The sequence below is a fragment of the Prionailurus bengalensis genome, chromosome E4, assembly GCF_016509475.1.
Source record: "Prionailurus bengalensis isolate Pbe53 chromosome E4, Fcat_Pben_1.1_paternal_pri, whole genome shotgun sequence".
Classification (NCBI taxonomy): domain Eukaryota; kingdom Metazoa; phylum Chordata; class Mammalia; order Carnivora; family Felidae; genus Prionailurus; species Prionailurus bengalensis.
Genome location: NC_057360.1, coordinates 16,487,845 through 16,502,892, shown reverse-complemented (window position 1 = coordinate 16,502,892; position 15,048 = coordinate 16,487,845). Strand labels below are relative to the sequence as shown.

At 38.6% G+C, this 15,048-nt stretch overlaps 1 protein-coding gene across 8 annotated transcripts in view; it reads right to left on the bottom strand.

Moving 5' to 3' along the window:
* RABGAP1L (RAB GTPase activating protein 1 like) overlaps positions 1 to 15,048 on the bottom strand; it is a 758,000-nt gene that overhangs the window by 241,395 nt on the left and 501,557 nt on the right. The gene's annotated exons all lie outside the window — the stretch shown is intronic.

The following is a 15,048-nucleotide window of genomic DNA, read 5'->3' as shown; positions in this document are numbered from 1 at the left end:
CGAAAAATAAGCAAATAAGCAACAGACCACTTCCAACAGGCCACACTTGTGCATTTTTCTATTCCGTCTATTTTTGCATTTTTCTTTTAGACGTTACATATCCATTCTGCCTAGTGATTCAAAATGTAATCTGCTTCCCACAAACAGCAGATGGCACCATGCATTAGTGAAAGAATGACAAAAAACATTGTAAAGATCAAGCTGTCAAAATTGATACCTTTTCGAAAGTAACTCAGATTTTCTAATTAGCTTTATAACAGTGACAGATAATTTAAGACTTCATTTTGAAAATTCACTGCAGATGAAGAAGCCACTTTTGATCCAGCTTTGCTGACCAAAAACTGTGAGGAAATAAAAAAACAGAGAGCTGTCTTCATTTAGAAGTCTGCCACAAATACATTTATAAAGAACATGTATTCGTTGAGGTAGTAACCTCTACTAATATTAAACAAGTCAATATACAATTGAGGACCATAAAATAATTATTATATCTTCAAAACTGATTTCAATCAGCAATGATAATGTGTGGTACTGTTGACTGCAGCCAAACCAGAATCAGATGTTTTGCCACCAAATCGCATCACAATTCTTTGTTTTTGTTTTGTTTTTTTGTTTTTGTTTTTGTTTTTTTTGACTCCAAACACTCCCAGGCACTGTCCCCAAGCACATTCAAACCGAGGAGGCAAGCTGAATGAAAACACTGTTCGAGCAGAGGTGAGCCCTTCATTTCTCTGACACAGTAAGCCAGCCAGCAAGCAGACATTACTTCTGAAGCGATTTCATTCTTGGAAAAACAAAGTACCTGGACTATCTTTTTACAGAGAGAGAAGAGTCCATAGACACGATTTCCATAAAAGTTACAGAAGGAAAACGAAAGGTTAAAGGACAGAAATAAAAAGTAAAGTGATATAAAAGGTTACACGTTATGGATGCTTCCAATGTGTAAGTCTAAATTCCACTAAATCTCTTTTTCCAAACAGAAAGCTTGTGGGGAGAAAACAAGAGATCATGTTTTCAGAAGAGGAATTAAAAATACAACAGTTCTTCACAAGTTTTCCTGCAATATATTCCGCTTTCTCAACCTTCAAACTATGTACGTAGTGCTTTGGGAAGAGGACGATGTTTTCCACTGTCCCACTCGGGTATTTTTTTCTGGGTAAAATACAGCAACAATACTTCTTAATAGTTTAACTTACAGTTAGCTTTGACTTTCAATTGTACCAGTTCCTTTGGTCCAAACAATAAATAAAGGGAAAAAAAAGAAAATCTACTTAACAAAATGCTTTTGGCCCTAGGTAGGCACTCTTTTCCAATTCCACCCTATTCTACCTCATCTTTTCTCACTGGGCTGTCAAAATCCTTCGAAGAGCCCCCTCCAGTGCTTAACAACAACCATGGCCTCTATTCTGAGATATGAATCCATTTACCACCCTTTATCCCCCTCTGACACTTTCAACTAACACCATCAACTCCTCTGTGGGCAGGATCCTTACTTCGTCTCCCTGATTTCCTTATTCCCCTGCAATGCATTTACAACAGCTATAATCATATCTCAAACATTTAAATCACACCATGCAATTGCATGCTGAAAGACCATCAGTGGCTTCTCGCATCACTTGGAAAGAAATTCCATGTCCTCTTCAACATGGCTGCCAGGCTCTGGTATTATTTGGGTCCACCTACCTCTTGGCCAACTGTTCTGTGTTCTAGAAGTTCTGGCTTTCTTTTAGTTCCTCCCACCCAAAAGCCTTACACATTCACTACCTCCCCCCTCCCTTAAATAGGAATTCTCCTACTCATCTCTCAGATCTCAGCTCTAAATGTCACTTACTCAGAGAGACCATTCTTGAAACCTTAATCTAAAATAGGTTTACTTATTACAAAATCTTGAAGCAGCTTGAACTTTCCCTTCATAGTAGTTATTATAATGTAAAATCATGTTTTTGTATTTATTTGTTATCTGCCCATCAGCCTGATAGCTCCATGGATGCAAAGACAATGTCTATCTATTAACCAAGGTATCTGTTAGGTCTGGGTCAGGGTCAGGACAATAATTGTTAAATAAATGAATGACTGGATGAATGAAAAAGACATTCCCTTCAGTGAGTATCTCTCATTCCCTAGATGTTGAATAGATGAGCTATTAGTTATTATTTTTCTAGAGACAAAAGACAAAACCTTACTTCAGAACAACTTGGAAGCATATTCTGATCCTTTTTTGGCTTTCCTAGAATCCTCCTAATGACTATAAGTACTAGTCTGCCTCACATTCATATCTGGAATTAAACAGTCATCCACTTTTCACTACTTTTCAATGACTCTGAAAATAGATTACTCAGGAGTCCTTTCAGATTCCCATATAAACCTTTAATAACCCAACCTTTAAACATCGAGTTATCCTGCTGACAATGCAACACAGTAGCTAACGCATTCTATAAATTCTTTCTTTGTGAAGTATAAGAAACCACTTCAAAGAAAAGGCTATGAAAGAAAACCTAATCTAAAAATTTTGCATCCATTGTACAATGTGTTCCTTCCCCCATAATTCCACAAAAATGTAGAACTGTTAGACAATCTGGCATTATACCACATACTTTTAAATGTATAGTCACTGCAAAAGATAAAGGCCCATGTGCTCGAGAACAGACATAGAAGCCACAACCCAGAACATCAGCAGCTGTTCTTAATGTGTCTCACTGAATATATGTCAATTGATATTACACAACTATTTTGGCTCTTCCAGAATTGCCTTTCTAAGACATCTATTTTATCGTGCCATTACCCTGATTTAAACTTTCAGCAGCTTCCCATTACGTAACTGTGCTCTCCAAACTGCAGTATGCCAAAGCCAAGGTACAGAGAGCTATGTGTCAGAAGAGGGAAGAGCCGGAGCAAATATGCTACACTTCCGGGGACAAACAAATGTGGCAGGTAAATAATTCTTGAACACTTGAAAAAAATCTATTAAAACAGTTCTGGCTCTACTGCGGAACAAAATGCAAAGTTCAAAAATGACATTTTAATATATGATATGTAACTTTATAGAAGGTTCAAGTTTGGGAGACTGTCAAATACATAGGAGACACCCAATGAATGTGTCAAAAAGACATCACAGAAGACTTCATTCATTTACCAAATAAATAGTGACAACCACAGCCCAGCAATGCCGGGATTGGACAGTGGGCCTTCCACCAGTTCTTACGAACTGATCTCTCATATATATCACTGTTCTGAGTATAATATTAGGTTCAACCATAGGAAATTGCCAGTATTCAATAACTTTTGACTTACAAGAATGGCAAATTCCCATGGATCAACATAACACAAGAGTCTTTGTATCTATTTGTATCTGATCACCCCAACCTGTGTCCTTGCAGAAAAATGTGAGTTCTTTGTCTCTACCATCAAGTACTGCAACTGGCCTAAAATAAAACACAATACATGTTAGCTTAGGGCTCAGCCTGGGTCAGTCCGTACACAGTGAGCATAAACAAACATCTGAAGTTCCATATTTTGGAAGAAATACGGTGGTAAAAGAATCCCCTTCTCCTTCAGGTTGAGACAAAAAGGACTCCTAGGAGTTAGTGATTCAACAGGACTGGCATGACATAACAAAAAGCTAGTCACATTCACATTCCCACATCACAAATAAACAAATTTTGTCCTATAGCAATGGGACTTACCTAGAAGAAAACCATTATAATGGTTTTCAAATTCTATCCTTATGTGAATGTTTTAAACTTGATCATTTGTTTTTGTTGTCAAAGAAGGAAATAGGCTTAGTCACAGTGCCTGACATCAACCAGAAAGAATTTATTGAGTATCAAGGCATACTTCTCTTTTTAAAAAAGGGTATATGTGAATCTGAGTTTTAAAAAGCTTTGGTAAGGGGCACCTGGGTGGCTCAGTTGGTTAAGCATCCGATTTCGGCTCAGGTCATAATCCCACGGTTTGTGAGTTTGAGCCCGGTGTCGGGTTCTATGCTGACAGCTCGGAGCCTGGACCCTGTTTCAGATTCTGTGTCTCCCTCTCTCTCTCTGCCCCTCCCCCATTCGCACTGTGTCTCTCTGTCTCAAAAATAAATAAACGTTAAAAAAAATAGATAAAAATAAAAAGCTTTGATACTTTGAAAAAAGAAGTTTTAGATTTTTAAAAAAGATTTTATTTTTAAGTAATCTCTACACCCAACGTGGGGCTTGAATTTACAACCTCCAGATCAGGAGTCTTGCATTCCACTTCCTGAGCCAGCTAGGTGCCCTGAAGTTTTAGATTTTTAAAAGAGATTTTTAGACACTAATTTAAAAAGATCTACGGACTCCTATGTTTACTGCAGCATTATTTACAATAGCACAGATATGGAAGCAAACTAAGTATCCACTGACAAATGGATGAGAAAATAGACACACACACACACACATACACACACACACACACACACACACACGGATATTACACACTCAAAAAGGAAGAGATCATGCCTTTGTGACAACATGGATGGACCTAGGGGGTATTAGGCTAAGTGAAATAAGTCAGCCAAAGACAAATGCTACATGATCTCAATCAAATCAAAACAAATGAATAAACACACAAAAAGCAGAATCAGACCTCTAAATACAGAGAACAAAGTGATGGTTGACAGAGGGGAGAGAGGTGGGGGGATGGGCACAATGGGTGAAGGGGAGTGGGAGATACAGCCTTCCAGTTATAAAACGAGTAAGTCAAGGGGATCAAAAGCATAAGGAATGTGGTCAAAGATACTGTAAGAGCATTGTAGGTATGGATGGCAGCTACACTTGTGGCGAGCATAGCATAACATATAAAGACGGTGAATCATGGCTATACTCCTGAAACTAATGTAACACTGTGTGTCAACTATATTTAAAATTTTTTTAACGTTTATTTATTTTTGAGACAGAGAGAGACAGAGCATGAACGGGGGAGGGTCACAGAGAGAGGGAGACACAGAATCTGAAACAGGCTCCAGGCTCTGAGCTGTCAGCACAGAGCTCGACACGGGGCTCAAACTCATGGACTGTGAGATCATGACCTGAGCCAAAGTCGGACGCTTAACTGACCAAGCCACCCAGGTGCCCCCTTTTTTTTGTTTAACGTTGTATTTAAATTTTTAAAAAATGAGCAGGTGACACCCCATAACACCACTAACCCCATTAACACCCCAACGTAGGTTCCTTTAGAAAAGGTAGCTCCAAGATCTGGTCAATATGAATACAATTGGAGGTGTAGAGAACAAGCTAGAATTGGGGCCAGGAGGAACTGGGGCCTCTGGGGAGCAAAGAAACAGCAGTGTAAGGCACTAGGTAAGGGATGAAGTAAAGGGGAGTAGAGCTGATGGGGCGGGGGGAGGCATGTAGACTGACTGAGGTGGCTACCTGCTTCCCAAACTGTCCACGAGGTATCAGCAGCATTTTGTTATATTCTAGTACCATCTGCACTATTGTTGACTCTTTCTAAAAATAAATACATTTGGGGACACCTGGGTGGCTCAGTTGGCTGAGTGACCAGCTCCTGATTTCGGCTCAGGTCATGATCACACAGTTCACAGGACTGAGCCCCACATAGGGCTCTGTGCAGACAGTGCAGAGCCTGCTTGGGATTCTCTCTCTCACCCTCTGTCTCTCTGCCTCTTCCCCACTTACGTGCGTGTGTTCATTCTTTCTCAAAATAAATAAATGTGAAACATTTTTTTAAATAAATATATTTTAAAAGGAAAAAAATAGATTTTAAGCTTAACATATAAACATATAGAATACTATAAAACACGTATCATTTTTGCCTTGGTAAACATGAAAATTTGGTGAGCCCCCAGATAGCCTGTATTGGAACAATGCAGACTCATCTTCATTCCCCCTACTTGGTAACTGCTAACTCTAAAAAGGTCCCTCTTGTTCTTTGCCTAAATCTTCATGAAACCAAATATCTGCCCGTGTTTAATCATACTTGGTCCTGCTGCAGCACTGCTGTGAAACAAATCCGATCCAGATACTCATGCCACGGAAGTTTAGCTGTTACAACACTCATCTGCTCTCTGTCAACTTGGCTTTGTTGATAGGCCAACAGTAACAACTGCTCAAAATAGCCTTGAAGAAATCAACAGACCAAGGTTTTTACCCCCAGAATCAACACTAAAAATGCAGCAACCACAGAAACATTGCTGGATATTTCCCTTAAAATTTCTGTTTCTCTGAATTCATTACCTTGGACCATTATTTTACTTCCTAGAATTTGCCGAAGTAATGAATTCTAAGAATTGAAAAAGTGCACTGTCTCATGCCTTTCCATCTCACTCTTCTCAAAGCTCCTGAGTAAGGACTAGACTTATAGAATTTGCTAACCCCATATGGAACAGAAAGTACTTGCCCCAATAACTCTTAGCTATTGCTGCTGCTCCTGATTAAAATTGACAAGAAGTATACGGTCTTTAGCCCAAACACATTTTAATATATACATACACAAAACTGTTACATCAGCATTTCTTAAAATTTAAAAAATTTAAAAACTTGGGAACAGCTGTTGAACATGCAGATTTCTAGAGTCCTATCTTCAAAGAATCTGGAGAATAAGAAGGGGCTAGAGAATTTGCATATTTAACAAGCACTTCTCAATCACTCCAAGTTCTTTTCTTTTTTTTTAATGTTTATTTATTTTTGAGAGAGAGACAGAGCGAAACAGAGAGTGAGCAGGGGAAGGGCAGAGAGAGGGAGACACAGAATGTGAAGCAGGCTATCAGCACAGAGCCTGACATGGGGCTCGAACTCATGAACCACAAGATCATGACTTGAGCCAAAGTCGGACACTTAACCAACTAAGCCACCCAGGTGCCCCCTTTTCTTTATTCAAGTAGAATGGCCAACATTTTTTTTCTTTAAAAATTTTTTTTAAGTTTTTATTTTAATTACCCAGTGCTCATCATAAGTGTACTCCATAATCCCAATCACCTATCTTACCTATCCCCTACCCCCCCCCCCCCAATAGCCATCGTTTATTCTCTAGAGTTAAGTGTCTGGGTTTTTTTGGTGGTGGTGGTGGTGGTGATTTCTTTTCTTTTTTCTTTTTTTTTTGTGGCTTATTTCTTTTTCCCTTTGCTCATTTGTTTCTTAAATTCCACATATGACTGAAATCATATGGTATTTGTCTTTCTTTGCCTTATTTCACTTAGCATTATACTCTCTATCCGTGTTGTTGCAAATGGCAAGATGTCATTTGTTTTTATGGCTGAGTAATATTCTATTGTATGTGTATATATATATATATACACACACACACATACATACCACACCTTCTTTATCCATTGATTAATCAGTGGACGCTTGGGTTGCTTCCATATCTTTGCTACTATAAATAACGTTGCTATAAATATTTTTGTATTCTTTGGGTAAATACTCTAGTGATTGCTAGATCATAAGTAGTTCTATTTTTAACTTTTGAGTACCAGTTTGCACCAGTTTGCTCCAGTTTGCATTCCCACCAATGGTGCAAGAGGGTTCCTTTTTCTCCATATCCTCACAAACATTGGTTTGTTTTTGATTTTAGTCATTGTGACAGGTGTGAGGTAATATCTCATTGTGGTTTCATTAGCATTTCCCTGATGATAAGTGATAATGAACATCTTTTCATGTGTCTGTTGAGCCATCTGGATGTCTTCTTTGGAGAAATATCTGTGTCGTCTGCCCATTTTTTAAATTGGATTATATGGTTTTTGGGTCTTGAGCTGCATCACATCTTTATATATTTTGGATAACCAACCCTTTATCAGATATGTCACTTGCAAATATCTTCTCCCATTCCATAGGTTGTCTTTTGGTTTTGTTGATTGACCCCTTCAATGTGCAGAAGGTTTTTATTTTGATGTAGTCCCAATAGTTTATTTTTGCTTTCATTTCCTTTGCCTCAGGAGACATACCCAGAAAAATGTTGCTATGGCTGATGTCAGAGAAGTTACTGCTGTGTTCTCTTCTAAAATTTTTATGGTTCTGGGTCTCACATTTAGCTCTTTCATCCATTTTGAATTTATTTTTGCGTATGGTGGGAAAAAGTGGCCCAGTTTCATTCTTTTGCATGCTGCTGTCCAGTGTTCTCAACACTTGTTGATGAGACTGTATTTTCCCACTGGATACTTTCCTGCTTTGTTGAAGATTAACTGACCGTATAACTAATAATGGGCTTATTTCTGGGTTTCCTACTCTGGTCCATTGATATATGTGTCTATTTTTGTGCCAATACCATACTGTTTTAAGACTGCTTTGTAATATAACTTGAAGCCTGGAATTGTGATGCCTCCAGCTTTGCTTTTCTTTTTTCAAGATTGCTTTGGCTATTTGGAGTCTTCTGTGGTTCCATACAAATTTTAGGATTGTTTGTTCCAGGTCTATGAAATATGCTAGTAGTATTTGGATAGGGATTGCATTAAATGTGTAGATTGCTTTGGGTAGTATAGATATTTGAACAATATTTGTTCTTTCAATCCATGAGCATGGAATGTGTTTCCATTTCTTTGTATCACCTTCAATTTCTTTCACCAGTGTTTTATAGTTTTCAGAGTACAGGTCGTTCACTTCTTCGGTTAAGCTATTCCTAGGTACCTTATGGGTTTTGGTGCAATTAGAAATGGGACTGGGCCAGTCTTCTGGAGGTGGGGACCACCACACTGGCAGTGAGGCAAATGTGACTAAGAGCAGCAGGCTTCAGGAACGAGGGGGATGGTGTCAGGGTTTGGTGTAAGCAAGTTAGGTAGCCCATGTCCACACTGTGCTGGTTCCTGCAGGTCGCCTTGTGCTTATGCTGATGGGCAGGGGAGGAAAATCACACCGGACAGTTCCTTTGTTCCCAGAGGGGTCTCTCCATGAACACTGCCTCTCTGGGACACACTCCAAAATGAGCAACTGACCTCTTCACTGTGTTCCCCAAGCACTCTTCAGATTGCTGTTTCCAAGCTATATGTGCATGGGCTGTTTGTCTGCCTCTCTCCAAGAGCAGCCCCAATGTCCTCCAAGCTCTCCCAGATCCAAGCATAATGACCTTGAAACCTCTAGGCTCGGGGCGCCTGGGTGGCGCAGTCGGTTAAGCGTCCGACTTCACCCAGGTCACGATCTCGCGGTCCGTGAGTTCGAGCCCCGCATCGGGCTCTGGGCTGATGGCTCAGAGCCTGGAGCCTGTTTCCGATTCTGTGTTTCCCTCTCTCTCTGCCCCTCCCCCGTTCATGCTCTGTCTCTCTCTGTCCCCAAAAAAATAAATCAACGTTGAAAAAAAATTAAAAAAAAAAAAGAAACCTCTAGGCTCTAAGCCCCACTGGTTGCAAGAACTCATGAGATTTGGAACCTCTTGCTCTCTGAGCCAACTGCTGTGGGGATTCATCTTCCCTGTGCACTTCCCTGTGTACTAGTCTGTCTCTCGCCTGACCTTCTCAGTAACTGGGGCTCCCTCCCCACCGTAGCAGCCAAGATCCATTTTTCTGCCAAACCTCATTTCTGCACTTCCTACTGTCTTCAATGTGGTCTCTTCTCTCTCTTAGTTGTGGAGTTTGTTCTGCAGTATCCAGATCAATTTTGGGGGTATTTGGGATGATATAATAGTTACCCAGTTGTATTCGTGGGATGAAGTGAGCCTAGAGTCTTCCTACTCTGCCACCATCTTCCGCTCTCTCCTTCACCAAGTTATTTTAAAAACTGAGATATAATATAATTCAAATACCATAAAATTCATCTTTTAAAAGTCTACAAATTCAGTGGTTTTTAGTAGAGTCACAAGATTTTACAACCATCCCCATTATCTTTTTTTTTTAAATTTTTTTTTAACGTTTATTTACTTTTGAGACAGAGAGAGACAGAACATGAACGGGGGAGCGTCCCCATTATCTAATTCCAAAATATTTAATCACCCCAAAAAGTAATCTTGTACTCATTAGCACACACTCCCATCCCTCCTCCAACCAGATCCTGTAACTACTAATGTACCATCTCCATGGATTTGCCTGTAAATTTCATATAGATGAAATCATAAAATATAAGGCCTTTTTGTCTGGCTTCTTTCACTTAGCATAACGTCTTCAAGGTTCATCCATCATGTAACATGTATCAGAACACCATTCCTTTTCATGGCTAAATAACGTTCCATTATATTGGTATACCACGTTTTGTTTATTCACTCATCAGTTGTTAGACATTTCAGTTGTTTCCAATTTTTAGGTATTATGAAAAATTCTGGTATGACCATTCACATACAAGGATTTTTTGTTTTTGTTTTGGTAAACCTATGATTTTATTTCTCTTGGATATATACATAGGAGTTGAATTGTGGGGTCATATGGCAACTGTATTTTTAAATTTTTGAGGAACTTCCTAACTATTTTTCTAAGTGACCGTACCAGTTAAACTGTCACTAGCAATGTGAGGGTTCCAATTTCTTAACATCCTCAACAACACTATTTTTTGTCCATCTTTTGCATTATATCTATCCTAGCAAGTGTGAAGTGGTATCTCACTGCGGTTTTAATTACATTTCCCTAATAGTGGCTCATGATGTTAAACATCTTTTCATGTTTACTGGCCATCTGTGTATCTTCTTTTTTTGAAAAATGTCTATTAAGATCCTTTGCTCACTTTTGACTTGTATTATCAATTTTTATGGCTTTTCAATTGTATTGCAATTTTTTTTTTTTTTAAAAATTTTTTTTTTTAATGTTTTTATTTATTTTTGGGACAGAGAGAGACAGAGCATGAACGGGGGAGGGGCAGAGAGGGAGGGAGACACAGAATCGGAAACAGGCTCCAGGCTCTGAGCCATCAGCCCAGAGCCCGACGCGGGGCTCGAACTCACGGACCGCGAGATCGTGACCTGGCTGAAGTCGGACGCTTAACCGACTGCGCCACCCAGGCGCCCCTGTATTGCAATTTTTTATTGCAAGCCTTTTTATCGCTGAGTTGTAAGAATTCCTTATACATCCTAGATACAAAAACCTTAACAGATATGTGATTTGCAAATACTTTTTCTCATCCTGTAGGTTTCTTTCACTTTCTTGATAGTGTCCTTTGAAATACCAGTTTCTCGTTTTTATGAAATCCAACTTATCTATTTATGCTTTTGTTGCTTGTGCTTTAATTGTCATATGTAATAAACCACTGTCTAATCTAAGATCATGAAAACTTACACTTAGGTTTTCTACTAAGGGTTTTATAATTCTAGCTCTTACAGTTAGGCCTATAATCTATTTTGAGTTCTTATATATGGCATGAGGTAGGGATACAACTTCATTATTTTATATTTTAATATCTAGTTATTCCAGCAACTTTGTTGAGAATATTCTTTCCTTACTGAATTGTCTTGGCATCTTTGTCAAAAGTCAACTGTTCACAAGTGTATATTTCTGAATTTTAAATTCTAATCCATTAAGCTATACATTAATATTTATGTCACTACCACACAGTTTTGATTTCCACAGTTTTCTGCAGGCATACCTCAGTGTACTGTGCTTCATTTCATTGTATTCTACAGATTTTGTGCTTTTTATAGTTTAAGTGTTTGTGCTAAACCTGTGTGGAGCAAGCAAGTCCATTGGTACCATTTTTCCACAAACATTTGATCACTTTGTCTCTATGTCACATTTTAGTAATTATCACAATATTTCAAATATTTAACTTATTATTCTATTTGTTATGGTGATCTGTGATTAGTGATTATGACTTGCTGAAAGCTTAAATAATGGTTAGCATTTTTAGCAATAAAGAATTTTAAATTAAAATAAGAACTTTTAAAAAGGCATTATGCTGTGGCACACTTAATAGACTACAGTATTGTGTAAGTATAACTTTTCTATGCACTGGAAAACCAAAAATTCATTTAATTTACTTTATTGCGATATTTGCTTAATTGCAGTGGTCTGGGACTGAACCCACACTATCTCTGAGGCATGCCTGTAATAAGTTTTGAAACTTCACCCGGCCCCCCAAAAATTATTAAAAGCTGTATATGAACTACATTTTGAGAAACACTGGCTTATGCTTTCAAGCACAACTACACTTCTTCTATCAAATGTCTTATTTCTATAATCACTATAAATACATCTTTTGCAATATGGGCTTCTAAAATAAAAATACACTAATTTATTTACCATGATTTAGAATCTTGCCTACCACCTCTACATTTGCCCACAGAAAAAATAAAATTTCATCTTGTTATCTAAATCAGAGGTCACAACTGCAACACGTAGTCAAATTTAGCCTGATGATGCATTCTGTTTGGCCATATAGTACTTTTATAAATGGTGATTTGAGTCCCTTTATATGAATCATGTACTCTCCAATTCATATCAGTGCCTGCTACTCTGGATTATGTTATACCCAGCCTATTTCACTCATTTTTGTGCATTCGGGTTGGCCATATCCTATCTAAACAAATCCTTAATATAGTTCCATTAGGGCAAATAGGAAAAGTTCTGGTTTCTTTTATTTTGTTGTAACCAATGCCCAATTTTTTCAAGGAGTTTATTCAAATGCTAGATTAAATTTTCTTGAACTTAGGAAGACTTAACAGATATTTACTGACTAGCAGTAGTTCTATGACTTAAAAAATGTCAAATGGGTGTCAAATGGGTTGAAATTCCACTAGGCTCAAAATATTACTTGTTATCAAGTGTAGCAAAAATTCCAAAGTTGAAGATTATTAATATGGTGAATAAAATGTAATTCAGATTTATTAGTAACTTTCAGATAAGACCAAATTTATCTTTAATTACCAATGAGAATAAAAAATTGGCTCATATTTCTTAGAGGAAAACACAGATTTAAAAAAATGTTGGCTGGCACAATTTTAAAAAGCCATTTTAAAGGCTGGGAAATGCAGCACCTGGGTGGCTCGGTTGGTTAAGTGTCTGACTTTTGGTCAGGTCATGATCTCACACTTCCTGGGATCCAGCCCTGTGTAGGGCTGCACAACAATGCCCAGCCTGCATGGATTCTCTCTCCCTCTCTCTGCTCCTCCCCTGCTCATGCAAACGTGCTCACTCTCTCTCTCTCTCAAAATAAACAAACAAACAAACAAACAAAAAGGCTGGGATAAAGACAGCCTCAAAAAACCTACTACACTTTAGAAAAGTTGGCCCTCCACCTGAGGAAACGCTGGTACTTAAAACTACCATACAAGCTGGGGCCGCACGTTCACGCTGACCTTCTCTTCCTCTCCTTCCCTAGCTCCCAAAGAGGGATTCATGCAGGCTTCTTTGGGTCTCTACCATCCTCATACTCAGCCTAATACAGCTAGAGAGTGTTTTGCTGTCACTAGAATCGTATATGATGACAAATAATGCCAATGGTCCTAAAAGTAGATGGGCTTATTAAATGTTGAGAGCTGGGCAGAATCCAATCAGGCCATCAGATGAGCCAGGACAACATTTTTGTTTCTCTCTCATCCTCTTCCTGGGGAAGAGCACATCTTTCCTTTTCCTTTTAAGACTGAGCAAATACTGACCTAAGATAATAGAAGAGGGTCTTTTATAATACAAATTTAAGAGGAAAAATGGCTTATGCTTGTCCAATGGCTTGTCCTTAAAGATTTTTAAGGACCAAGTTATGCCAACAAGTAGTCAGAGGAAATGTCTGATCATCTTGTAAATGGTAGATCCTGAGGGCCAATACAAAAGGCTTTGTTTCCACAGTCTTTTTTTTTATTAAATTTTTAAAACATTTATTCATTTTTGAGAGTGAGAGAGACAGAGAGTATGAGCAGGGCAGAGAGTGAGGGAGACACAGAATCTGAAGCAGGCTCCAGGCTCCGAGCTGTCCGACGTGGGGCTCAAACTCATGGACTGCGAGATCATGACCTGAGCCAAAGTCGGACACTTAACCAACGGAGCCACCGAGGCACCCTGTTCACAGTCTTTTTCAGCCTGGTTGGATTAGAAACATTTTCCCGGTACAATCAGGTAAAACTCAGTAACTGAAAACCAGACCAAAATACCAAGATGAGGAAAAAAGCCCATAGGGCAAAGGAGTAAAAGCAGAGGTAAACAGCAAAGAGTCTAGGGGTATAACTAAAGAAAGCGGAAGATTCACAGAGAAGTTCCCTGAGGCACCAGGAGAGGGGTGGCTGGAAACCCTTGAGTATCCAGTGGGCCAGTTAAAAGCACAAAGAGGAAACCCACCTCACCTGATTCCCCGCCCAAGATGAATTCTGTTAACAGGCACCTTGAGCTTGGAGAAAAGACTTACTATACATCCTTCAAGACTCACTGGTATAAGTGATCGGCTAACAGCGAGACTTCCTTTTTTCTTTCAGTGTTGCACTGTATCATCATGCTCTTCTGAGGTGTGGAAAGACATTCTCACAGAACAAGCAATTATTTGTAAAATTTCCATGTGGTGTACTACCGGACACAAACAGAAAGCAACTATACTGATTTTTGAAAAAAATGAGACCCAGGACAAGAACCGGATACTTCTAGACAGGTGAATAGGCAAAGTAATATCTGTCTTCCAAAGATGACCTGTTTTTCAGGCCCTGATAATTTTGTGTATCTCAAGGCTGACTCATAGTATCTGAATATGCTCAGCACTATTAGCTTCAACCCATAGTCACTTATTTTAAGCTGTTTACTTCTCAAGCTAAAAGCTTATTAATTTAGATAAGATGTGCTTTGATTCTATTTAACAAAAAAAGAGCATTTAAATTAGAGGTTTTATCAGTACTGTTGGATATCTGTCTTTGATCCTTTTATAAGAGCCCTATGTTAATATTAATAAATGATCTTTTAAATAGATTTATAGGGAAACAGAGATTCTGAATACTAAGAATATACTAATTTTTCTCTGTATTAAGGATCCTGTGGACAAAATGGACCCTTCCCTGACAATTCACATAAACAAGACAACTAGTAGAAGTAGATGTACCTATTTCATTTGGCAGGTTAGGGAACAATTAGACCATGACCACTAAATGCCTTCAGTAAGAAACAGCGACCAGACTGTGACACGGCCTACACTGCAATCCAGTAGGTCAATGAGCCAGTGGAACATGCAGGAAATTGTTCAAGTACAGAAA